Source organism: Oryctolagus cuniculus, chromosome 20 (genome assembly GCF_051225735.1).
Source record: "Oryctolagus cuniculus isolate XC-2025 breed Fujian yellow rabbit chromosome 20, ASM5122573v1, whole genome shotgun sequence".
Lineage (NCBI taxonomy): Eukaryota > Metazoa > Chordata > Mammalia > Lagomorpha > Leporidae > Oryctolagus > Oryctolagus cuniculus.
Window position 1 is genome coordinate 9,302,707 of NC_142886.1, and position 26,980 is coordinate 9,329,686.

Sequence of the window (26,980 nt, forward strand, 5' to 3'; positions counted from 1 at the left end):
ATTGTATTGAATTTGATTATATGATTCTAAAATTATTAACTAACACATAAATGTATATATACTTATGTGGCATAATGTGGTTTTTCTATTGACATATACATTATGTAATGTTCAAATCAGGGTAAACATCCACTCATTTGTCATATTATAGTGAAAACATTGAAAATCCTTCTTTTAAATTGTTTTAGAAAAATGTACGATGTGTTATTATAATCTATAGTTGTTGTATTGTATCATGCAGTAGAGTACCAGAACTTCTTACTCCTAACTATAACTTAGTACCTATTAACCAACTATTTTCCCATTCATTTCTCAACCCTACTCTCCTCAGTTTTTAGTAACCATCATTGTACTCTCAGTGACTCTGAGAATAACTTTGTTAGATCCCACAGATGAATGAGAACATCCACTTACATCTTTCTGGGCTTCACATCATTCTCAAATGATAAGGATCCTCACTTCCATCCATATTGTTGAAATGATTAAAATGTACTTGGAAGAATTCCAAGATGTTGGAGCAGGGAGGGAGATTACTGCTCTGGTCCAGGAGAAGATAATTTATAAAAAGCGGAGAGAGAGCAGTCACAAGGAAGAGTTAGGGAGAAAAATGGCAGAGGAAACTGTACGTAGATTAGAGGGACATGGTGGACCTTTGTGGAGAGCATGGATTTCCACAACTTAAGACTTCAGCATCCAAGAGCCTATGCACCAACACTGGAATGTGAGGTGAGACCATAATGCAGCAGTCCAAGCCACTGGCACTAAAGCTGCAGAAAGACCCCAGAGGGAACCTGTCTTGGAGTCCCTTGGGGGATAGTGTACTGGCCACACTAGAGGAGAAAAAAAAAAAAAAACTGGAGGTACATGTGGGGAGCAACTGAGACTAGACTAAGTTACTGGAATTAAGACTTATTCTATGCATCTGATCTCCCACAATATGGTGCTGAGAGAAAGACCAAACAACTTCTACACAGCTGCCTCCAGTTCAACCTGCTCCTGATTGGAGGAGAGCAGAGTGCTCGGTGTGTGTGTAGCAGAGTTGGGATTGGTGGAAGAGGACTATAAAGGAGGAGAGAGACAACATGCACCAGGAACATCTGAGGAACACCTGAGGAACATCTGAGCAGCCCCCCGAGAGAGCCGGCCAGCGGTGTGCCGCTCCTCCGCGGAAGGGGGGGAAAGCAGCAGGGGGTGCCGCCCCTCCACGAAGGTTGGGGGGCCAGCAGCTAAGCCGGGAAGACCCAGGCAAAAAGAACAGCTCAGGGTCTAGTGTCGTTCCTCCGCGAATGGGGGAGCGACAGGTACATGTTTCTCTCTCCTGAGAACTTTGCATTGGCATTCTGTAAAAATCTAAAGGAACAGGCACCATTTTGGACATACATAACACTTGCACCAGCTCAAATCCACAACCAGCAACCAGCTGAGTGGAGACTCCTCACTCTGGTGGGAAGAATTAAGAAGGGGCTGGACTCATGACTGTGGGCTTCTGTGCCTGGACTGTGAAAAAAAAACTAAGGTTGCATGAGAGGACTCTTGTTGTGGCTGACTTTGGGAAGTCACTGTGATAGACTCCATATGCAGAGGGCTTCTTTGTCTCCTGGAGAGAGACATTTCTGGGTAATCTGAACTAACACAGTGGACTGCACAGATCCTTTGAGTGGTCCTTGGGACAGAGCAGATGAATATTATACCCACTGGGGCTAGCGTTAAGTCACTGTTCTCCTTTGAGGAGAGGAGCTCAGCTGAGCAGAATAAACTTCTCTTCTGATTAAAAGAAAAATGGAGATTTACAACCCCAAAGCAAGGTGTGTCACCTTAGGCAAGCCCTTCACCCTGGAGAACTGAACAGAGCTCTCTGGACACACCCAGCACAAACCTCTGGATATAAATTGAAAGCAGACATTCCACATATATACAGAGGAGTAACACAAAGATAAAAGCCACCAAAACAGAAAAACAAGAAACCAACAAGTATCTCCACAAATGCTGAACAACAAACATACCATTTAAGAAACAAGCATAAGAAAGACAACATGACACCTCCAAAAGAACACAACACTCAATACTAAATTATGAAGATTATGAGATGGAGGAAATGCAAGAAATGGAATTCAAAAAATTGATCATAAGATTACATAGAAGTAATCAGAAGGAAATGCACAACTACTGAAATCCATAGAAGAAATGAAATAAATTTTTATAAAAAGCGGAGAGAGAGCAGTCACAAGGAAGTGTTAGGGAGAAAATGGCAGAGGAAACTGTACGTAGATTAGAGGGACATGGTGGACCTTTGTGGAGAGCATGGATTTCCACAACTTTACAACTTAAAGAGAAATCAAAATGAAATTAAGAATTCAATAGAACAAATAAAAATGCAGTGGAAAGCCTTAACAACATGGATTAAAAATCCAAATATATGACTGACACCATCAAATTATTAGAGAACATTGGGGGAAACACTGCAAGATATTGGCACAGGCAAAGAGTTCTTGGAAAGAACCCAGAGGTGCAGGCAGTCAAAGCCAAAATTAACAAATGGGCTTACATCAAATCGAGAAGTTTCTGTACGGCAAAAGAAACACTCAGGAAAGTGAAGAGACAACCAACAGAATGGGAGAAATTATTTGCAAACTGTGCAACTGATAAAGGATTAATGACCAGAATCTACCAAGAGGTCAGGAAACTCCACAAAAACAAAACAAACAGGCAAAATAATTAAAACAGGCAAAGGACTTAAACAGATATTTTTCAAAATTTTGAAATCCAAATGGCCAACAGACACATTAAAAATGATCTGGTAAAAAAAAAGCTTGTGAGAGCCTTTCAGGCAATCAAAGTGAAGACATTGCAGGCGGAGCCAAGATGGCGGAATAGTGAGGGCGCGCACCGATAGTCCGGGAAAATTTAGTTTAATAAAAGGGGAGTTACGGTAGCTGCAGAAAATAGAACCAAAAAAAATAAATTGCAGGGGAAACCCTTCTAGATAGAGCAGGCGTGAATCGGAGGACCTACTGGGAGAACAAGGTCGCCCACCGCGCGGAAGCCAAGTCGCGGGACCCAGCCGCAGAAGCCCCAGGATCCCCGCGACAGTGCTCCAAGGGGAGTGCATGCCACACAGACAACAGCGGGGAGACTTGGGACGCTCAGGGCTCCGAGTCCACACATCGGCGCTGGAAGGGGAGGTGAGCTCAATAACCCGAGACATTGGTGGGGAAACGGGGGTCAGAATCTAGAGGGGGGCCGGAAAGTGCAGCAAACTCACTACCGGAAAGAAGGAAAAAAAAAAGCTTCGGGGTCTCTCTTCCCCCTAACCTTGCAAAGGTTACAAGGCTGCAAGGCTTGAAGAATTCCCAAGAGACAAAGAGCAGGCCTCCTCTTTGGATTTACATATCAATGGGGGAGAGTTAAGGAACTGAGTCACTACAATTCAGTAGCCTAGGCAACCCAGTGGGAGTCCAGAGGAGCCAAAGACTGGAAGCTAAATACCATCAATTCTGCACAGCCCTGCCCTGCGGTGTTACTTACCCCCTGAATAAATAAAATAAATAAATAAATAAAAAGAGAGAGATTTACCACGCATAACCTGAGGGTGTCACCTTTGCACACCCTTAACCAGGAAGAACCAGGCAGAGCTCTCAGGCCGCACCCATCTCAAGCCTCCAAGGCTCCTCCAATAGCAGGCAGTCCACTTAACACAGACACAGTATAAAAAAAAGAAAAAAGAAAAGAAAAAAATGCACAGTGACGCAAGAAGAATTAACTATGCCGAGTAACAAACACAGAAATGGAGGGAGCAAGATCAACGATGACACTATGATGCCTCCAAATAAGCAAAACACCCCAAGCCAAGAGTATGAAGATGATGAGATAGAAGAAATGCAAGATACGGATTTCAAAAAATTTATGATAAGAACATTTAGAAGTTTTCAAAAGCAAATCCTTGAACTACAGAAATCCTTAATGGACAAGATTGAAAATCTCTCTCGTGAAAATGAAATATTAAGGAAGAGTCAAAATGAAACTCAGAAACTAGTAGAACAGGAAAGTGTAATAGTCAAGAGAAATCAAAATGAAATGAAGAGATCAATAGATCAAATGACAAACACATTAGAAAGCCTTAAAAACAGAATGGGTGAAGCAGAAGAGAGAATATCGGACTTAGAAGATAGAGCACAGGAAAACATACAGTCAAATCAAAGAAAAGAAGAGGAAATTAGAAATCTAAAAAATATTGTTGGGAATCTACAGGATACTATTAAAAAAACCAACATTCGAGTTCTAGGAGTTCCTGAAGGCATGGAGAGAGAGAAAGGATTGGAAGGCCTTTTTAGTGAGATACTAGCAGAGAACTTTCCAGGTTTGGAGAAGGACAGAGATATCCTAGTACAGGAAGCTCATAGAACCCCCAATAAACATGACCAAAAGAGATCCTCACCACGACACGTGGTAATTAAACTTACCACAGTGAAACATAAAGAAAAGATCCTAAAATGTGCAAGAGAGAAACGTCAGATTACTCTCAGAGGATCTCCAATCAGACTCACAGCTGACTTCTCATCAGAAACCCTACAAGCTAGGAGGGAATGGCGAGACATAGCACAGGTGCTAAGAGAGAAAAACTGCCAGCCCAGAATATTATATCCTGCCAAGCTCTCATTTGTGAATGAAGGTGAAATAAAGACCTTTCATAGCAAACAGAAATTGAAAGACTTTGTGGCCACACATCCGGCCCTGCAAAAGATACTTAAAGATGTGCTACACTCAGAAACACAGAAACACGGCCATCAATATGAAAGAAGGGAAAGGAAGAACACCTACCAGTAAAAGAGCATGGGAAGCTCAAAGCATATACTAGAAAATATTTCCGGGAAAATGGCAGGGCAAAGTCACTACGTATCAGTTGTCACATTGAACATTAATGGTCTGAATTCTTCGGTTAAAAGACACCGTTTGGCTGACTGGCTCACAGAACACAACCCAACTATTTGTTGCCTACAAGAAACACATCTCTCTAACAAAGAGGCATGCAAACTGAAAGTGAAAGGTTGGAAAAAGATATTCCATGCCAACAGAAACCAAAAAAAAGCAGGTGTAGCCATATTAATATCAGACAAAATAAACTTTAATACAAAAACTGTTAAGAGAGACAAAGAGGGACACTATATAATGATTAAGGGATCAATTCAACAGGAAGATGTAACTATTATAAATGTATATGCACCTAATTACAGGGCACCGGTCTATTTAAAAGATATGTTAAGGGACTTAAAGGGAGATTTCGATTCCAATACAATAGTACTGGGGGACTTCAATACTCCACTCTCAGAAATAGACAGATCATCCGGACAGAAGATCAACAAGGAAACAGCAGATTTAATTGACACTATTGCCCAAATGGATCTAACAGATATCTACAGAACTTTCAACCCTACATCTACAGACTTCACATTCTTCTCAGCAGCGCATGGAACCTTCTCTAGGATTGATCACATACTAGGCCATAAAGCAAGTCTCAGCAAATTCAAAAGAATTAGAATCATACCATGCAGCTTCTCAGACCACAGTGGGATGAGGCTGGAAATTAGCAACTCAGGAAACCCCAGAAAGTATGCAAACACATGGAGACTGAACAACATGCTCCTGAATGAACAATGGGTCATTCAAAAAATCAAAAGAGAAATCAAAAACTTTCTGGAAGTAAATGAAGACAACAACACAACATATCAAAACTTATGGGATACAGCAAAAGCAGTATTGAGAGGCAAATTTATAGCAATAGGTGCCTATATCAAGAAATTGGAAAGGTACCAAATAAATGAGCTTTCAGCGCACCTCAAGGACCTAGAAAAACTGCAGCAAACCAAACCCAAATCTAGTAGGAGAAGAGAAATAATTAAAACCAGAGAAGAAATTAACAGGATTGAATCCAAAAAAACATTACAAAAAATCAGCCAAACGAGGACTGGTTTTTTGAAAAAATAAACAAAATTGACACCCCATTGGCCCAACTAACTAAAAAAAGAAGAGAAAAGACCCAAATCAATAAAATCAGAGATGAAAAAGGAAACGTAACAACAGACACCACAGAAATAAAAAGAATCATCAGAAATTACTACAAGGACCTGTATGCCAGCAAACAGGAAAACCTATCAGAAATGGATAGATTCCTGGACACATGCAATCTACCAAAATTGAACCATGAAGACATAGAAAACCTAAATAGACCCATAACTGAAACAGAAATTGAAACAGTAATAAAGGCCCTCCCAACAAAGAAAAGCCCAGGACCAGATGGATTCACTGCTGAATTCTACCAGACATTTAAAGAAGAACTAATCCCATTTCTTCTCAAACTATTCAGAACAATCGAAGAAGAGGGAATCCTCCCAAATTCTTTCTATGAAGCCAGTATCACCTTAATCCCTAAGCCAGAGAAAGATGCAGCACTGAAAGAAAATTATAGACCAATATCCCTGATGAACATAGATGCAAAAATCCTCAATAAAATTCTGGCCAATAGAATACAACAACACATCAGGAAAATCATCCACCCAGACCAAGTGGGATTCATCCCTGGTATGCAGGGATGGTTCAATATTCGCAAATCAATCAATGTGATTCACCACATTAACAGACTGCAGAAGAAAAACCATATGGTTATCTCAATTGATGCAGAGAAAGCATTTGATAAAATTCAACACCCTTTCATGATGAAAACTCTAAGCAAATTGGGTATAGAAGGAACATTCCTCAATATAATCAAAGCAATTTATAAAAAAACCCACAGCCAGCATCCTATTGAATGGGGAAAATTTGGAAGCATTTCCACTGAAATCTGGCACCAGGCAGGGATGCCCACTCTCACCACTGCTATTTAACATAGTTCTGGAAGTTTTAGCCAGAGCCATCAGACAAGAAAAAGAAATCAAAGGAATACAAATCAAGAAGGAAGAAGTCAAACTATCCCTCTTTGCAGACGATATGATTCTGTACTTAGAGGATCCAAAGAACTCTACTAAGAGACTATTGGAACTCATAGAGGAGTTTGGCAAAGTGGCAGGATATAAAATCAATGCACAAAAATCAACAGCCTTTGTATACACAAGCAATGCCATGACTGAGAAAGAACTGCTAAGATCAATCCCATTCACAATAGCTACAAAAACAATCAAATACCTTGGAATAAACTTAACCAAGGACGTTAAAGATCTCTACGATGAAAATTACAAAACCTTAAAGAAAGAAATAGAAGAGGATACCAAAAAATGGAAAAATCTTCCATGCTCATGTATTGGAAGAATCAACATCATCAAAATGTCCATTCTCCCAAAAGCAATTTATAGATTCAATGCAATCCCAATCAAGATACCAAAGACATTCTTCGCAGATCTAGAAAAAAATGATGCTGAAATTCATATGGAGGCACAAGAGACCTCGAATAGCTAAAGCAATCTTGTACAACAAAAACAAAGCCGGAGGCATCACAATACCAGATTTCAGGACATACTACAGGGCAGTTGTAATCAAAACAGCATGGTACTGGTACAGAAACAGATGGATAGACCAATGGAACAGAATTGAAACACCAGAAATCAACCCAAACATCTACAGCCAACTTATATTTGATCAAGGATCTAAAACTAATTCCTGGAGCAAGGACAGTCTATTCAATAAATGGTGCTGGGAAAACTGGATTTCCACGTGCAGAAGCATGAAGCAAGACCCCTACCTTACACCTTACACAAAAATCCACTCAACATGGATTAAAGACCTAAATCTATGTCCTGACACCATTAAGTTATTAGAGAACATTGGAGAAACCCTTCAAGATATTGGCACAGGCAAAGAATTTCTGGAAAAGACCCGGGAGGCACAGACAGTCAAAGCCAAAATCAACTATTGGGATTGCATCAAATTGACAAGTTTCTGTACTGCAAAAGAAACAGTCATGAGAGTGAAGAGACAACCAACAGAATGGGAAAAAATATTTGCAAACTATGCAACAGATAAAGGGTTAATAACCAGAATCTACAAAGAGATCAAGAAACTCCACAAAAACAAAACCAACAACCCACTTAAGAGATGGGCCAAGGACTTCAATAGACATTTTTCAAAAGAGGAAATCCAAATGGCCAACAGGCACATGAAAAAATGTTCAAGGTCACTAGCAATCAGGGAAATGCAAATCAAAAGCACAATGAGGTTTCACCTCACCCCGGTTAGAATGGCTCACATGCAGAAATCTACCAACAACAGATGCTGGCGAGGATGTGGGGAAAAAGGGACACTTACCCACTGTTGGTGGGAATGCAAACTGGTCAAGCCACTATGGAAATCAGTCTGGAGATTCCTCAGAAACCTGAATATAACCCTACCGTTCGACCCAGCCATCCCACTCCTTGGAATTTACCCAAAGGAGTTTAAATTGATAAAGAAAAAAGTGGTCTGCACCCTAATGTTTATTGCAGCACAATTCACAATAGCCAAGACCTGGAACCAACCTAAATGCCCATCAATGGTAGACTGGATAAAGAAATTATGGGATATGTATTCTTTAGAATACTATACCGCAGTAAGAAACAACGAAATCCAGTCATTTGCAACAAAATGGAGGAATCTGGAACACATCATGCTGAGTGAAGTAAGCCAGTTCCAAAGGGACAAATACCATATGTTCTCCCTGATCGGTGACAACTGACTGAACACCAAAAAGGAAACCTGTTGAAGTGAAATGGACACTATGAGAAATGGTGACTTGATCAGCATAGCCCTGACTGCTAATGGACAACTTAATACATTATCCCTCATAGTATTTTTTTTTGTCTGTTCTACTTAATATGACTGGTTTAATTCTGTAATTATCACACAGTTATTCTTAAGTGTTGAAAATTAACTGAAATGTGATCCCTGTTAAACATACGAGTGGGAATAAGAGAGGGAAGAGATGTATAATTTGGGGCATGCTCGGGCTGACTTGCCCCAATTGGTAGAGTTGGAAACATACCAGGGGATTCCAATTCAATCCCATCAAGGTGGCATGTGCCAATGCCATCTCACTATTCCAAGTGATCAATTTCAGTTCACAATTGATCATAATGAAAGGACTAAGAGTCAAAGGGAGCACATAAACAAGTCTAGTATCTGCTAACACTAACCAATAGAATAAATAAAGGGGAGAGTGATCCAACATGGGAAGTGAGATACTCAGCAGACTTATAGAATGGCGGATGTCCTAAATAGCACTCTGGCCTCAGAATCAGCCCTAAAGGCACTCGGATCTGGCTGAAAAGCCCATGAGAGTATTTCAGGCATGGAAAGCCAAGACACTCTGGCAAAAAGATCTCTGTGAGTGAGATCCCAGTGGAAAGAACAGGTCTTCAAAGAGGGAGGTGCCTTTCTCTGAAGGGAGGAGAGAACCTCCACTTTGACTATGACCTTGTCTAAACAAGATAAGAGTCGGAGAACTCAAGGGGCTTCCATAGCCTTGGAAACTCATGACTGGTGCATAGGGAGATTACTGATGCCATAAACAGGAGTGTCAATTGGTAAAGTCAACAACAGGAGTCACTGTGCACTTACTCCTCATGTAGGATCTCTGTCCTTAATGTGCTGTACACTGAGGCTTAATGCTATAACAAGTACTCAAACAGTATATTTCACTTTGTGTTTCTATGGGGGTGCAAACGATTGAAATCTTTACTTAATGTACACTAAACTGATCTTCTGTAAAAAAAAAAAAAAAAGAAATTATCAATTCCCAACTTGACTCTCACTGGGATTAAACATGACAATAGGTCTGATCTGATTTCATCATCATTTAAAAAAAATCATCTATTGTTTTTCACTTTATGTTTCTGTGTGGGAACAAACTGTTGAAATCCTTACTTAAGGTATACTAAGCTGATCTTCTCTATATTAAGATAATCGAAAATGAATCTTGATGTGAATGGAAGGGGAGAGGGAGTGGGAAGGGGGAGGGTTGTGGGTGGGAGGGACGGTATGGGGGGGAAAGCCATTGTAACCCATGAGTCGTACTTTGGAAATTTATATTCATTTAATAAAAGATAAAAAAAAAAGTGAAGACATTGCAAAGATCTCTGTGAGTGAGTCCTAGTGAAAAGTCATGGCCATCAAAGAAAGATATACTTCTCCCTAGTGGGCGAGAGAATTTTCACTTTGTTTATGGCCTTGTCCAAATACTAGTGGGGTTTGTTGATTCAAAAGGTTTCCTTAGCCTAGGCAGTTCATGTCAAGTGCCACCTGTTGTCACTAACATCGTATATGAGTGGTAACTGTTAAATTAACAGGAGTCACTGTGCACTAACTTCCCATTCAGGATCTGGCCTCAATGAGTTATATTGAGAATTAACTGTAAAATTAGTTCTCAAACAGTTTGTGCGTGTGCAAATTGTTGAAATCTTTACTTAGTATAGAGTTACTCTTCCGTGTACATAGTTGAAACTGAATCTTAATGGAGAATGGGACTAGCAAGGAGAGAGCAAGGAGGAGGTGTAGGGATAGGAGTGTGGGTGGGAGGGTGTATATGGTGGGAATAATAACTGTATTCCTAAAGTAGTACTTATGAAATTTTTAATTCTTAAAAAAATAAATAAAAATACTCTATTTCATTGAATAATTTTACATTGTGCGTGTGTACCTCATTTTCTTTACCATTTACCATTTGATAAGCAGTTAATTTGTTTTCATTTCTTGGGTATTATGAAGTTATATTGATTTAATTTCCTGTAGCTATTATCCAGGAGTAGCACTGCTTTCTATAGTTTCACTTTTTCTTCTTGAGGAATTGATATTCTCTTTGCCACAATGGATTTACTAATTTACATTTCAACTGAAATGTGCCAGTGTTTCATTTCTTCCCCATTATTTGAGCACTTGTTATCTTTTGTCATCCTGGTAAGTCAGTATAATTGGAACAAGGTAGTATCTCATTATAATTTTGATTTCCTTTTCTCTTATGATTAGTGAAATTGAATATTTTTGTATGTACTTGGTCATTAGTCTGTCTCCCTTGTAATAATTTCTGAGTATGTCTACTCTTCAAATTTAATAGAATGATTTGTGACTTTACTATTGAGTTACGTATTTGATTGTTAGGTCATTCTCAGGTGACAGGTTTGTAAATATTTTCAGCCATTATGTAGGTTCTTTTTCACTTTATTTTTTCATTGCTGTACAGAAGCTCTTTAGTTTGATGAAATCCCATTTGTCTAGGTTTCTTTTTGCTTCCTGTTCTTTTGTGTATAACTCAAAAGTGAGAGACAAGCTCCAGTATCATTCTTGTGGGTATAATATACAATTTCCAACATCTATTTTAAAAGATTTTACTTATTTGTTTGAGAAGTAGAGTTACAGAAAGATAGAGGGAGAGACAGAGAGAAAGGTCTTCCATCCACTGGTTCATTCCCCAGATGTCCACAAAGGACAGAACTGGGCTGATCTGAAACCAGGAGCTTCTTCCATGTCTCCCACATGTATGTAGGGGCCCAAACACTTGGGCCATCTCAATTTTTAAAGATTCATTTATTTATTTGAAAGTCAGAGATACACAGAGAGAAGGAAGGCTGAGAGAAAGGGAGAGGTCTTCCATCTGCTGGTTCACTCCCCAGTTGGCTGCAATGGCTAGAGCTGTGCTGATCTGAAGTCAGGAGCCAGGAGCTTCTGGGTCTCCCATGTGAGTGCAGGGGCCCAAGGACTTGGGCCATCTTCTGCTTCCCCAGGCCATAGCAGAGACTTGGATTGGAAGTGGAGCAACCGGTACTCAAACCAGCACCCATATAGGATGCAGGCACTGCAGGTGGTGTCTTTATCCATTACATGGGCCATCTTCTGCTGCTTTTTAAGGCAATAAAAGAGAACTGGATCAGAAGTGGAGCATCAGGGACTCGCAACGGTGCCTATATGGAATGGCAACACTGCAGGTGGTGGCTTTACCCACTATGCCACAGCACTGGTCCCATAGGTAACTTCTAGAAACCAAGTTGTCAGCAAGTCAGAGCACTAAATTTTCAATGTCAGATAGCAGATTTCTCCAGAGTTCACTATATTTAAGTCATTACTTAAACACATGTACATAATGGGTTATTGAAGATCCTTTATTATTAAATGTTGCCAGGAAGAAAATATTTATTGGTTAAAACTGAAGACTACAAGGAGTGAATTACTGCTGCCAATATGAGCAACTATGAATTAAAACAAATTTGCCTTGGAAATTTTCCATGATTAAAAAATAAATACCAACAAATATAAACACCAATTCTGTATGACATTTCTTATTTGATTTATATGTGGTGATTCATTACCATCTCAATGATATCTATTATTTATACCAAAGATTACTTTTTGCTGTTGTTCTTTTTCTTTTACCTAGAAACATTTTATTTAAGGCATAAAAATCATGTATTTAATAAATATATATTTAGGAAATATGGATTCTTTCCACCCTACCCTCCCTACTGCTCACACTCCCATCCTTCTTCCTCCAGCCATTCCCTCAGGCCAGCGCCGCGGCTCACTAGGCTAATCCTCCGCCTTGCAGCGCCGGCACCCCGGGTTCTAGTCCCAGTAGGGGTGCCGAATTCTGTCCTGGTTGCCCCTCTTCCAGGCCAGCTCTCTGCTGTGGCCAGGGAGTACAGTGGAGGATGGCCCAAGTGCTTGGGCCCTGCACCCCATGGGAGACCAGGAGAAGCACCTGGCTCCTGCCATACAATCAGCGCGGTGCGCCACCTGCAGTGCACTGGCTGCGCCGGCCATTGGAGGGTGAACCAACGGCAAAGGAAGACCTTTCTCTCTGTCTCTCTCTCACTGTCCACTCTGCCTGTCAAAACAAACAAACAAACAAAAACAACTGTCACTCAACAGTTGAGACAGGGGCTGTTCAAAAGCATTCTGTCTCAGTGTGACAATTTCACTTTTACAGACTACCTTTCAGGTACTCTATTAGTTACCACAGACCAGGGAGAACATATGATGTTTGTCTTTTGGGGAGTGGATTACTTCATTAAGTATAATGATTTCCACTTGCATCCACTTTATACTAATGATAGTACATATACCATAATTTCTTTATGCAGTCTTCAGTTGACAGACATCTGGGTTGGTTCTATGTTTTAGCTATTATGAATTGAACTCCATTAAACATGAAGGTACAGATAAATCTTTCATATGCTGATTTCATTTTCTTTGAGTAAGTTCCAAGGCGTGAGATGGCTGTGTCATCATAGGCATATATTTATAAATATATGCAAATCTTGAGAAACAAATATTTCTTTTCTGGCACATGAATATGAGAAATGTATAAATCTTTCTCAATAATAGGCATATTATTGTAAATATGTTTGATACTAAAATTTTGTGTTTAAATATCTGTAATTTTGGGGGCCAGTGCTGTGGCTCAGCAGGTTAACACCCTGGTCTGAAGCCCTGGCATCCCATATGAGTGCCAGTTCTAGTCCCAGCTGCTCCTCATCTGATCCAGCTCTCTGCGATGGCCTGGGATAGCAGTAGAAGATGGCTCAAGTCCTTGGGCCCCTATACCTGCATAGGAGACCCAGAAGAAGCTCCTGGCTCCTGGCTTCAGATCAGTGAAGCTCAGCCATTGTGGCCATCTGGGGAGTGAACCAGTGGATGGAAGACCTTTCTCTCTGTCTCTACTTCTCTCTGTAATTCTGTCTTTCAAATAAATAAAATAGGTCTTTAATAAATAAATAAATATCTGTAATTTTGTATATGAACAATGATAGTAAAAATGAAATTGTGGAGGTGTCTTGACTGCATTTGGCACAGAAGAGTTGTTCAACAAAAGACCTTTAAAGATGATTGCTATTTACTGATACATTATTAATATTACCTGGGATCTGGGGCCAGTGCTATGGTGCAGTAGGTTAATCCTCCGCCTTTTATGCTGGCATCCCATATTGGTGCTTTTTCGAGTCCCAGCTACGAAAGCAGTAGAAGATGACCCAAGTGCTTGGAACCCTGCACCTGCTTGGGAGACCCGCTCTGGCCATTGTGGCCATTTGGAGAGTGATCCAGCAGAAGAAAGACCTCTATCTCTGTTTTTCTCCCTCTCTCTGTCTGTATCTACCTCTCAAGTAAGTAAAAGAATATATTAAAAAAACATTATGTGGAATAATGAAGGGAAAAGAGAGGACAGTTTTTTTTGAGTGTTTGTCTGTTTTCAGTTCCCTTTTCAGATATTATCCTGGTTATATGACTCTCACTATTTTGTTTGAGTAATAATTAGATGAAGAACTTTATTTATATGTATATACAAGACTTCAACAAAGATAGTGTAGAACCTGAGAAACATGTCTGTTCAAGGCAAACAGTATAATAAATTTCTTGTCTCCTAGATATCTATAGAAAATGTTCTTGTTTTACCTATACATTTTTTTGTAGTTCATTTTTGTGTGATGTGACCATAACATCCGTGGTTGGAAAGAAATTTCCTTTTAATAAATGAGTTTTTTGTGCTAGATTTGCTAGGTTAAGTTAGCTTTTTACTTGTTTGTTTTATTTGTTTTATTATTGTTCTACAATTCTTATTGGACTGAACTTTTTTCTTTCAAAATGTTTTCATAGTATGATAGAATGTCATGGATTGAGGGAAGATTTATACAGAAAGCATTTGGACTGGTAACTACATTTTATATTTTTGTTAAATTAGAATGTGATAGTTCAGCTCAGTTTTTCATTTGCATTGAGCTTTCTGATTAAGCCTGCTGGAGAGTACCAACATTTAGAACTTAATATTCTTTTTTAAAATATTTATTTATTTGTTTGTTTAGTTGAGAGGTAGAGTTGCAGACAGAGAGAGAAACAGACCAAGAGAAAGGACTTCCATGCACTGGTTCACTCCCCAAATTACTCCAAAGGTCAGAGCTGAGCAAATCTGAAGCCAGGAGCCAGGAACTTCTTCTGGGTCTCCCATGCAGTTACAAGGAACCAAGCCCTTGGGCCATTGTCCACTGGTATCCCAGGAAATAAACAAAGAGCTGGATCAGAAGAGGAGCAGCCAGGACATGAACTGGCACCTATATTGAATGCTGGCATCACAGATGGAGGTTCAGCCTATTATGACATAGCACTAGCACCTAGAAGTAAAAATTATTGCAAAAAAACTACAATTTTTTCCATTATTGTTTAGAAATGTATTAGAAATGCCAGTGTGTTTATCCTTGTTCATTTTTCATGATATGTTTTATTCATAAATATATCTCATTTTACTGTAATTTAATAAATTTTTACTTCCTTTGTACTTGATATGATTTCCTATTCAACATTTTTCATATCAATACTTAGATTAGAATGCAATAATATTTTATTGCTCAATCTTTTACTTTATTTTTTCTCACTTAAGCTTCCAGTTTTGGAGCTCTGGAATCTCAGTTCATTCAGGTATCTTAAAATTTATTTTAGACTAACATTATACTGATGAAGAGGTGGTGATTAAATGTATTAATAACAGTAAAGTTTATCTATTTTATATGTAATAGATTCATGATAAAAAAGTAACTATTAATTTTTACTTTACCAAAAATAATCTGTAAGTAGAGGCTTGAATAGAATAGGCAATAGGAACATTCACTAATAGTAAAGCAACTGGCAGAGGTTTTATTACTCATGTGAAAATTAACTCTTTAAGATTGCATGTAATGATTCAGATTAGATTTAGCAGCTTTATTTCCCATTTCTTTTATAGTTGGGATGAGTGAATTGAAAAGGAATTTTTGATGATTAATCTTCATAAGTTTATTATTGCCTATATTCCCCCATGTGACAACATATCAGAAGTGGAAGAGATTATAGTAAGAATTAAACCACACTTTATGCCAAAAGGGCTTATATACTTTGTTAGGCAGAATGCTGTGTTTTAGTTATCAGATGCCTTTAGTCATTGATGTATTACTGTGTATTCTATATTGGGGATAAAAATTGGAAAAACCTTCATCTGTTTTCAAGAACTAGCAATGCAGTAGAGAAAACAAACATATTTAAGCCAATGTAATTCAACAGGGTAATCCTTTAAAATGTAGTCACTTTTACTACTGTGTGTTATTTTGAGGAAGATGCTTTTCCTAGTTTGAGTGCTCTTATCATGCAACAGTGTGGGATTTTGTCTAACAATTTTCTATGTCTTTTGAGGTGATCATGGGTTATTTTTGTTCTTTTTTCTGTTTTTATGTATTACATTGGCTGATTTTCCTATGTTGAATAATCCTTAAATTCCAAGATGTTTCATTTGGATTATATGTGTGTGTGTGTATATATATATATATTTATGTACATTGTATACATATATGTACAATTTAATATATAATATATAATTCCTTTTTGGACATTACTTAATTATGTTTGCTAAAATTTTTGTGGAGAATCTTTATAAAAATAAGTGATATTGTTTTAATTTTACTCGATAGCTTTGGTTTTTATATAAAGATTATGTCAGCCTCATTGTTTTAGTGAAAAGTGTTCCTCAGCTTGTTTTTGAAGGGTTTGTTAAAACTGATGCTTATTCGGCCGGCGCCGCGGCTCACTAGGCTAATCCTCCACCTAGCGGCGCCGGCACACCGGGTTCTAGTCCCGGTCGGGGCGCCGGATTCTGTCCCGGTTGCCCCTCTTCCAGGCCAGCCCTCTGCTGTGGCCAGGGAGTGCAGTGGAGGATGGCCCAGGTGCTTGGGCCCTGCACCCCATGGGAGACCAGGAGAAGCACCTGGCTCCTGGCTCCTGCCATCGGATCAGCGCGGTGCGCCGGCCGCAGCGCGCCAGCCGCGGCGGCCATTGGAGGGTGAACCAACGGCAAAGGAAGACCTTTCTCTCTGTCTCTCTCTCTCACTGTCCACTCTGCCTGTCAAAAAAAAAAAAAAACTGATGCTTATTCATCAAGTGTACAAAAACAGATTTCTTATTTTCTTAAGATTTATTTATTTATTTGAAGGTGTTACAAAGAGGCAGGGGCAGAGAGAGAGAGGTCTCCCATCCGATGGTTCAATCCCCAGATAGTTACAATGGCTGGAGCTGAGCCATTCTGAAGCCAGGAGCAAGGAGCTTCTTCCAGGTCTCTCATGTGGGTTCAGGGACCCAAGGACTTGAGCCATCTTCTACTGATTTCCCAGACCATAGCAGAGACCTGGCTCAGAGGAGGAGCAGCCAGGACTCAAACTGGCACCCATATAGGATGCTGACACTGCAGTTGGTGGCTTTATCTGCTACACCACAATGCCAGCTCCAGATTTGTTATCTTTTATGCAGCTGGAAAAAGAGGAGTTATAGTGAAAAAACACATTGATACTGCTTGTCTATGTAATATTGTTCACTAGTGTTTTTATTTAGTTTATTAATGACAAATTTTCTCAGGCTGTTAAAGATAAGAATGATCATCTAAAGCCCTTGTCTCTACCGGTGAGAAACAGTGTTATTTCCTTTTTTTTTCTTCTTACTAGTTATTGAACTCTTTACTTAGTGCAGGGTTAACTTATGAATATAAAGTAAACTAAAAGTAGATCATTATTAGAACTGAGAGAAGAATTAGGAGAGGAAGAAGAAGAATGGGTGAAAATGTGGGCCGGATGGGGAGTAGGGTGGGAATTGTCACTACATTCCAAAACTGTATATATGAAATACATGAAATTTGTTTTAATAAAATAAAATATAAAACTATGTCAATTTCTACATTCTTACAGGATAATCTTGCTGGATGTAGAATTCTTGGTTGACTGTCTTTTCCTTTAACTATGATGAATATGCCATCTATTGCTTTCTGGCCTCCATGGTTTGAAATGAAAAACCAGCTCATATTTTATTAGAGTCAGTATTGTCTTTGTGCTTTCAAGATTCTATTTTTCTCATATTTTAGCAGTTTGATTAAATTTTTTCTAAATGTGGATCTCTTTGACTTTATCTCACTTGCAGGCTGTTTTGTTTCTTGGATGTTTAGATTTATGTTTTTCATCAAATTTGGGAGATTTTTAGCCATTACTCCTTCAAACATTCTTTCTACTTCTTTCTCTCCTTTTTTTCTTATGGAATGCTCATTTGTATCTTGGTATGCTTGATGATGTCCCACAGATCTATGCTTTGTTCATTTGTCTTTATTCTTTTATTTTATTCTTTAGATTGGATAATGCCAATTGTTCTTTAGTTTGCATCTTTTCATTGATATTCTGGAAAACATGGAAACGTTAACATCATGCTTTATTATTAATTTGAAGACACAGATTTCTTTAGTTCTTTGAATATATTTAAAATAACTGATTTGTCTAGTAACTTTAGCTTCTTGACTTCCTCAGGAATAGCTTCTGTTGACTGTCACTTTCTTGTGCAGGGGGCATTCTTATATCTATATTATATTTCTGCATCTTTTATAATACTTCTGTTCAATACCAGATATTAAATAATATAACAATGGTAAGTAAAATGGGAAGTCAGATTCTCCCCCGTCCCTAGGATTTTGTTGCTATTGTGGTTGTTCTTACAGTTTGGTTAACCACTTTTCTGAACTAATTCTTTATTCTTCATAAAGTGTGTCCATAATGCTTCTGCTTGGTTAGTTCAGTTATGAGCTAATAATTTGAAATTAATTTCTTTAAGTATCTGGAAACTGTGAATTGCCTAGTTTTTGCCTACAGATTTTCTGTGTTCTGGAAACAAGCAGGTAGTTTACAACTCTGCATTAGCTTTCAATTCTCCAGCAGAGCCTCAGCAGAAGTCAGAAGTAAGAGCTGGGCCCTTCTGGGCTGGTGCTGTGGTGCAGCCAGTTGAATCCCAGGCCTGAAGCACCAGCATCCTATATGGGTGCCAGTTCTAGTCCTGGCTGCTCCTCTTTTGATCCAGCTCTCTGCTATGGCCTGGGAAAGCAGTAGAAAATGGCCCAACTTTTTTTTTTATTTTCTAATTTTATATTGCCCTAATTCATTGCTATTTCAGGAAACATGAAGGAAGTTCATAAATTTTTGTCATTTGTGTTTTCTGGGATTTTGTGTCAACTCTGGTGTCCTATATGCCACTTTTCTTCAGCACTGTGCATCTCTTTAGTTATCAAAAGAAAGCAATAGCCTTGATCTCTTTTTATGCAAGAAAATATATTAAAGGGGCAGGCCCCGTGGTGCACTAGATTAATCCACTGCCTACGGCACTGGCATCCCATATGGGCATCGGTTCTAGTCCCGGTTGTTCCTCTTCCAGTCCAGCCCTCTGCTGTGGCCTGGGAAGGCACTGGAAGATGGCCCAAGTGCTTGGGCCCCTGTACCCACATCGGAGACCAGGAAGAAGCTCCTGGCTCCTGGCTTTGATCAGCGCAGTTCCAGCCATTGCGGCCATTTGGGGAGTGAACCAATGGAAGGAAGACCTTTCTCTCTGTCTCTCTCTCACTGTCGGTAACTCTACCTGTCAAATAAATAAATAAATAAATAAATAAATAAAATAGTTAAAAATATATTAAAGGACAGAACATGCAGTATACATATTGGCAACCTTTGTTTTCAGCATTTTTCTTCAGGAAGTATAATTTGTCTCCTTCAGTAATTTGGATGGCTGATACCCTGCTTGAAATTTTATGTTGCTTACCTATTTGTTTTTCTTTTTTTAACTTTTATTTAATGAATATAAATTTCAAAGTACAGCTGATGGATTACAATGGCTTCACCCCCCCATAACTTCCCTCCCACCTGCAACCCTCTCCTCTCCTACTCCCTCTCCCTTTCCATTCACATCAAGATTCATTTTCAATTCTCTTTAAATACAAAAGATCAATTTAGTATATATTAAGTAAAGATTTCATCAGTTTGCACCCACCCAGGAACAGAAAGTGTAAAATACTGTTTGAGTACTAGTTATAGCATTAAATCACAATGTACAGCACATTTAAGACAGAGATCCTACATGAGGAGTAAGTGCACAGTGACTCCTGTTGTTGCCTTAACAAATTGACACTCTTGCGTATGGCATCAGTAATCACCCTAGGCTCTTGTCATGAGTTGCCAAAGCTATGGAGCCTTTTGAGTTCACCAACTCTGATCTTACTTAGACAAGGTCATAGTCAAAGTGGAAGTTCTCTCCTCCCTTCAGAGAAAGGTACCTCCTCCTTTGATGACCTGTTCTTTCCACTGGGATCTCACTCACAAAAATCTTTCATATAGGTTTTTTTTTTTTCCAGAGTGTCTTGGCTTTCCATGCCTAAAATACTCTCATGGGCTCTTCAGCCAGATCGGAATGCCTTAAGGACTGATTCTGAGGCCAGAGTGCTGTTTAGGACATCTGCCATTCTATGAGTCTGATGTGCATCCTGCTTCCCATGTTGGATCGTTCTCAATCTTTTTGATCCTATCAGTTAGTATTTGCAGACACTAGTCTTGTTAGGTGATCCCTTTGACTCTTCATCCTATCATTATGATCAATTGTGAATAGAAATTGATCGCTTGGACTAGTGAGATGGCATTGGTACATGCCACCTTGATTGGATTGAATTGGAATCCCCTAGCACATTTCTAACTCTACCATTTGGGGCAAGTCCAATTGAGCATGTCCCAAATTGTACATCTCCTCCCTCTCTTATTCCCACTCTTATATTTAACAGAGATCACTTTTCAGTTAAACACCTAAGAATAATTGTGTATTAATTACAGAGTTCAACCAATAGTATTAAGTAGAATAAAAAATACTAAAAGGGATAAAGTATTAAGATTTTTATCAATCTTTACTTAATGTATGCTAAACTGATCTTCTGTATATAAAGAGAATTGAAAATGAAAAAAAAATTTTTATCAACAATCAGGACAAAGGCTGATCAAGTTACTGTTTCTCAAAGTGTCCATTTCACTTGAACAGGTTTCCTTTTTGGTGCTCAGTTCTCACCAATCAGGGAGAACATATGATATTTGTCCCTTTGGGACTGGCTTATTTCACTCAGCATGATGTTTTCCAGATTCCTCCATTTTGTGGCAAATGACTGGATTTCGTTGTTTTTGACTGCTGTATAGTATTCTATAGAGTACATGTCCCATAATTTCTTTATCCAGTCTACTTTAGATGGGCATTTAGGTTGGTTCCAGGTCTTAGCTATTGTGAATTGAGCTGCAATAAACATTAAGGTGCAGACAGCTTTTTTGTTTGCCAACTTAATTTCCTTTGGGTAAATTCCAAGGAGTGGGATGACTGGATTGTATGGTAGGGTTATATTCAGGTTTCTGAGGAAACTCCAGACTGACTTCCATAGTGCTTAACCAGCTTGCATTCCCACCAACAGTGGGTTAGTGTCCCTTTTTCCCCACATCCTTGCCAGCATCTGTTGTTGGTAGATTTCTGTATGTGAGCCATTCTAACCTCTACTTACAAGAGTCAGGCCAATTTCTTTGCTGTCACTTTTTCCTTTCTTCTTTTTAAAGATTTATTGATTTATTTGAGAGTCAGAGTTACACAAAGAGAGAAGGAGAGGCAGAGAGAGAGAGAGGTCTTCCAACCACTGGTTCACTCTCCAATTGGCTGTAAAGGCCAGAGCTGCACTGATTCAAAGCCAGGAGCCAAGAGTTTCTTCCAGGTCTCCCATGTGAGTGCAGGAGTCTAAGGAGTTGGGCCATCTTCTACTGCTTTCTCAGGCCATAGCAGAGAGCTGGATTAGAAGTGGAGCCTCTGGAACTTGAACCTGTGCCCATATGGGATGCCGGCACTGCATCTATGACACAGCACCAGCCCCATATACTTACTCTTAAAACTTCAACTCTACCACTAGAATTTACTGCTGGCTATAATCCTGAAGAAATTAAACTATCTTGTTTACAATTTTTAGGACTGAATATGGCAGCTTTACCTGAATCAAGGTAGGTAGCATGCATTGATTATATGACTCTTGGAAAAGCGTATATTTATATATTGCAGCACGTATGTTAGTCATATTAGAGTGAATTATGTTTATAAGCTTAAGAGAAGTCAGTAAGTTAGGAGTCACAGAGTTTTAGAATTAGAGGGATCTTCGATTTTTTTCAATATAACAATGTTGTTTTTGAAAAGTTGCATGTTAATTTTAATGTAAGATCAAAATATTTCATTCAATATAAAGTCAATGGTGAGAAAAATGAGACTATTTTTGTAAACAATTTGAGATTAGAGTTCTTGGTGTCAATTTACGTTTCCAAGCATATTGACTAGTATATTTCTGTATTTTGTTTCAATACTAATAATAACACCTAGTACCTATTGGTTTACTATGTGCTAGACAATGTTCTATAGATGATATATATAATTTTGAGCTCATTATCATGAAAATATTGTGATATAGATTATATTGAAATCCATATATATGAGAATTTTTTGTAAGGGATCAAGAAAGTGTTGATCTTGTTTATTATGAGTGGTGATAATTTTTTAGTGATTCAATTTCAAAGTAATGGTGATCTTTTTTTTTGGAGGTGAGTTCCTAATAGTTTTTTCCAAAATATTTATTCTTGTTTAAAATTTTCATTTAAGGTATATAAATATCATGTATTTCATGTATACAGATTTATGAATATAGTGATACTCCCACCCACCCTCCTCCCACCATCCCTACCCTACAATCCCTCCCACCCCTCCTCCTCCTTTCTCTCCTAATCCCTTTCTTAATTTTTAAAATGATGTACTTTCAGTTTATTTTATACTCAGAAGATTAACCATACACTTAGTACAGAGTTCAACAAGTAGTAAGAGTGAAAAAAAAGCAATGTTCAGGGCTTTAAACAATCATAGAAGCTGAAAATTTCTTATTTATTTGGAAAGCAGAATGACAGGAAATGAGTTGCACACAAAAATGCACGAGAGAGAGAGAGAGAGAGAGATTCACTCCCTCAAATGGCTGCAACAAGCCAGAAACTGGAAAGCCAGGAATTCACTCTGGGTCTCTCACACAGGTAGCAGGAGCTCAAATACCTGAGCCATCTTCTGCCTTCCCAGGTGCATTAGCAGGAAGATGGATCAGAAGTGGAGCACTCAAACTGGCACTGTGATATGGGATGCTGGCATGGCAAGCAGTGGCTTTACCTGCAGTACCACAACACCAATTCCACAGAACTTTTATTTAAAAAGATTTATTCTATTTATTTATTTGAAAACTAGAATAACAAGGAGGGAGGGAGGTAGAGATCAATCATGCATCTTTACTTCATTCTCCCAATGGCTACAACAGCAGGAGTTCTTTCAAGCTGAAGCCAGGAGCAGGAACTAGATGGCCTAGTTCACCCACAACAGTAACTGGGACCCAAGTACTTGAGTCATCTTCCACCAATTTTCCAGTCACATTGGCAGGTAGGTATAATGCAAGTAGAGAACCTGGGACTCACAGGTGGTGGCTCACCACACTGCCACAACACCTGCCTCATTATTTAGGGATTTATTTATTTGAAATAGGAGTGACAGGAAAGAGACAGACTGAGTACTAACAGATTCTTAATCAATTATAAGGTTCAATTTAGAGAAAATTTTTGCTGTTTATGTCTGGCTTTGTGGCTCAACTTATTAAGCCATAGCCTGTAATGCTGGCATCCCATACAAACACCAATTAAAGGTGCAGCAGCTCCACTTCTGATTTAGCTCTTGCTACTGTGGCTGGGAAAACAGTGGAAAACGGCATAGATACTTGGGTCCCTGCCACCCACATGGGAGATCCTGATGGTGCTATAGGCTCCTGGCTGAGATGAGGCCATTGTAGCCATTTGGGAAATTGACCATTGGATGGAGGATCTCTTGATCTCTCTCTCTCCCTCTTTCAAATAAATTAAATCTTTTTTTTTTATGTGACAGGTAGAGTTACAGACAGTGAGAGAGAGAGAGAAAGGTCTTCCCTCTGTTGGTTCACTCCTCAAAGGCTACTACGGCCAGCACTGCACCGATCCAAAGTCAGGAACCAGGTGCTTCTTCCTGGTCTCCCATGTGAGTGTAGGGGCCCAAGGACTTGGACCATCCTCCACTGCCCTTCTGGGCCACAGCAGAGTGCTGGACTAGAAGAGAAGCAACTGGGACTAGCACTGGTGTCCATATGGGATGCTGGCGCCGCAGGCAGAGGATTAACCAAGTTAGCCATGCTGCCGACCCCTAAATAAACTAAATCTTTAAAATATAAAAGGACTCATATGTATTAAAATTGTATACAAATTGTTCACTTTATATAAATGAAAAGTAAAATAATTATGAAAAATAAATAATAGGATTCATTATTTTATGAAAAACAATGCAAATTAATCCATCATATTAGACAGTGTCCCTTTAAAATGCCTCTGAGACATTTATACAGAATATCCTAAACAAAATCCATTGTTTTTTGTTTTTTAGATTTTTTTTTACAGGCAGAGTGAACAGAGAGAGAGAGAGACAGAGAGAAAGCTCTTCCTTTTGCCGTTGGTTCACCCTCCAACGGCCATCATGGCCGGCACACCACTCTGATCTGAAGGCAGGAGCTAGGTGCTTCTCCTGGTCTCCCATGGGGTGCAGGGCCCAAGGACTTGGGCCATCCTCCACTGCACTCCCTGGCCACAGCAGAGAGCTGGCCTGGATGAGGGGCAACCTGGACAGAATCCGGTGCCCCGACCAGGACTAGAACCCTGTGTGCTGGTGCCACAAGGTAGAGGATTAGCCTATTGAGCCACGGCACCGGCTACAAAATTCATTGTTAATATTACATTAGTAATTTCATTTATTGCAGTTTCATTACCCCTTATTGCCCAAATAAACACATCCAGTTTGTCAGAGAAGAATAAAACACAAATTAAAGAAGCACCAACTCTATCTAAAATATGACACTTGAAAATATGTCACAGTACTATTGCTTGACTATTATATTTTGACAAGTTTTCTTTCGTTATTTAAGGATAGCACCAGCTCTCATAATGTCTCTAGTTACACAGTTTTACATGAGCAGACATGCATAACTTGCATCAAATAAAGATATGTACAAATTTTTTTAAACTTTTATTTAGTAAATATAATTTTCCAAAGTACAGTTTATGGATTACAATGGCTTTTCCCCCCATAACTTTCCTCCCACCCACACTCCTCCCATCTCCCCTCCCTCTCCCATTCCTTCACATCAAGATTCATTTTCAATTCTCTTTATATACAGAAGATCAATTTAGTATATATTAAGTAAAGATTTCATCAGTTTGCACCCACACAGAACATAAAATGTAAAATACTGTTTGAGTACTAGTTATAGCATTAAGTCACACTGGACAACACATTAAGGACAGAGATCCAAATTTAACTATTTTAACCATGTACTTATTTGCTAGAAGTATAAGTGACATATCTAGAGTTGTTAAGAAATGAGGGCTGCCCCAAAATCAACTTAGCATCCCAATGTAATGCATTGTCTCTTTCTAGAGTTAAAGATTATAATTTCTGGAAAATTAACTTGGAAAATTTGTATTTGCTATTTTGTTATAATGGAAAAATTCTTTGTATGTTTAGTCATGATTTGCTTGAATTTTATTCAGAATATTTTTCTAGTGTGTTTGCTATTTATTTGAGATTAATAACAAATAACTGTATTTCCCTCAAGTGGTGACAGTGGCCATCTCGGCCAGACTAAAACCAGGAGACAGGAGCTTCTTCTGGGTCTCCCACATTGGGGGCATGGGAGTTCGATCATCATCTACTGTTTTCCCTGGCATATTAACATGGAGCTGGATCGGAAGGAGATCAGCCGCAAATTGAATCAGTGCCTATATGGGATGCCAGAACTGAAGGTGGCAGCTAAACTCAGCATGCCACTGGCCCACTCTTAATGTTTTAAGTGATGATATTTTAAAGGCTTTTTTTCAGTGTTTTAAATAAAATGATATTTTTCCCTACTAGCCATAATATTAACATTTAAAGCAGTACATTATGTAAGACTTCTCAACAGCACAATTTCCTAATGAATTCTAATATATTAGGGTGTTTCTAAAGTGAAAAAATAGGATTTCTTTCAGATCTCACGGATAAGTTAAGATCAAAGTTGAAGACAGTGCTTTGTCACTCTGTTTTAAGTATTTTTAAACAAATTTGTAAGAATTCTATACTATAGTACAGTTTTTAAAAATTTACAATGATAAAATTAATAGCTTTTTAATTACTTTACTAAATCTCAGAGAAAGTATTGGATTTCTATGATCCTTAAACTATGAGTTACATTGTGTGCAATGAAGTGGAGCTTTTCTTAACGTTTTATTGGCAGTCTCAAAGAAAAAACATTTCTTTAAATTAGTCAAATATTCCTCCTTGTAAATTTTAGAACTCATTAGGCATTCTGCATTAAATAACTATTAAAATAAGAAAAAACAAAAGTAATATTTGTGTCTTTTTAATGACATATTTAGTTTTATACATTCTAGTATGACAGAAAAATCATTATATTGTATCAAAATGGGCAAGATATTTGCTATTTGGAAGAGGAGATACTTTTTTGAAAGAGTTACTAAATATGGAATCAAATTATTCAGAAGCTGTGTTTTCTTTTATTTTTGCTTTCCTTCTTTCCTCTCCCTCGCCCCACCTCAATGTTTGATGCTTAACATCCTTTTATTGATATTTGAAGAAGAAATGGGAAAAAAGTATAAGCAGAAAATACTGTGAAAATGTAATTCATGCATAAAAACATCACACTTCAGCAGGTATTAGGGAATTCACATGACGGCATATTCCTGTGTGAGAGACAGGCTGTGTGTTCTTTACACACAAAATAATTCCTCTTTCATATTGGGTCAGGGGCTCACTCTACTCCAGTATGATCTTGTTTTAGATCATTACATATACAACAATCCTATTTCTTTTTCTTTTTCTTCCTTTTTTTTTTTTTTTTTTTTTGACAGGCAGAGTGGACAGTGAGAGAGAGAGACAGAGAGAAAGGTCTTCTTTTGCCGCTGGTTCACCCTCCAATGGCCACCAGGGCCGGCATGCTGCAGCCAGTGCATCGTGCTGATCCAAAGCCAGGAGCCAGGTGCTTCTCCTGGTCTCCCAG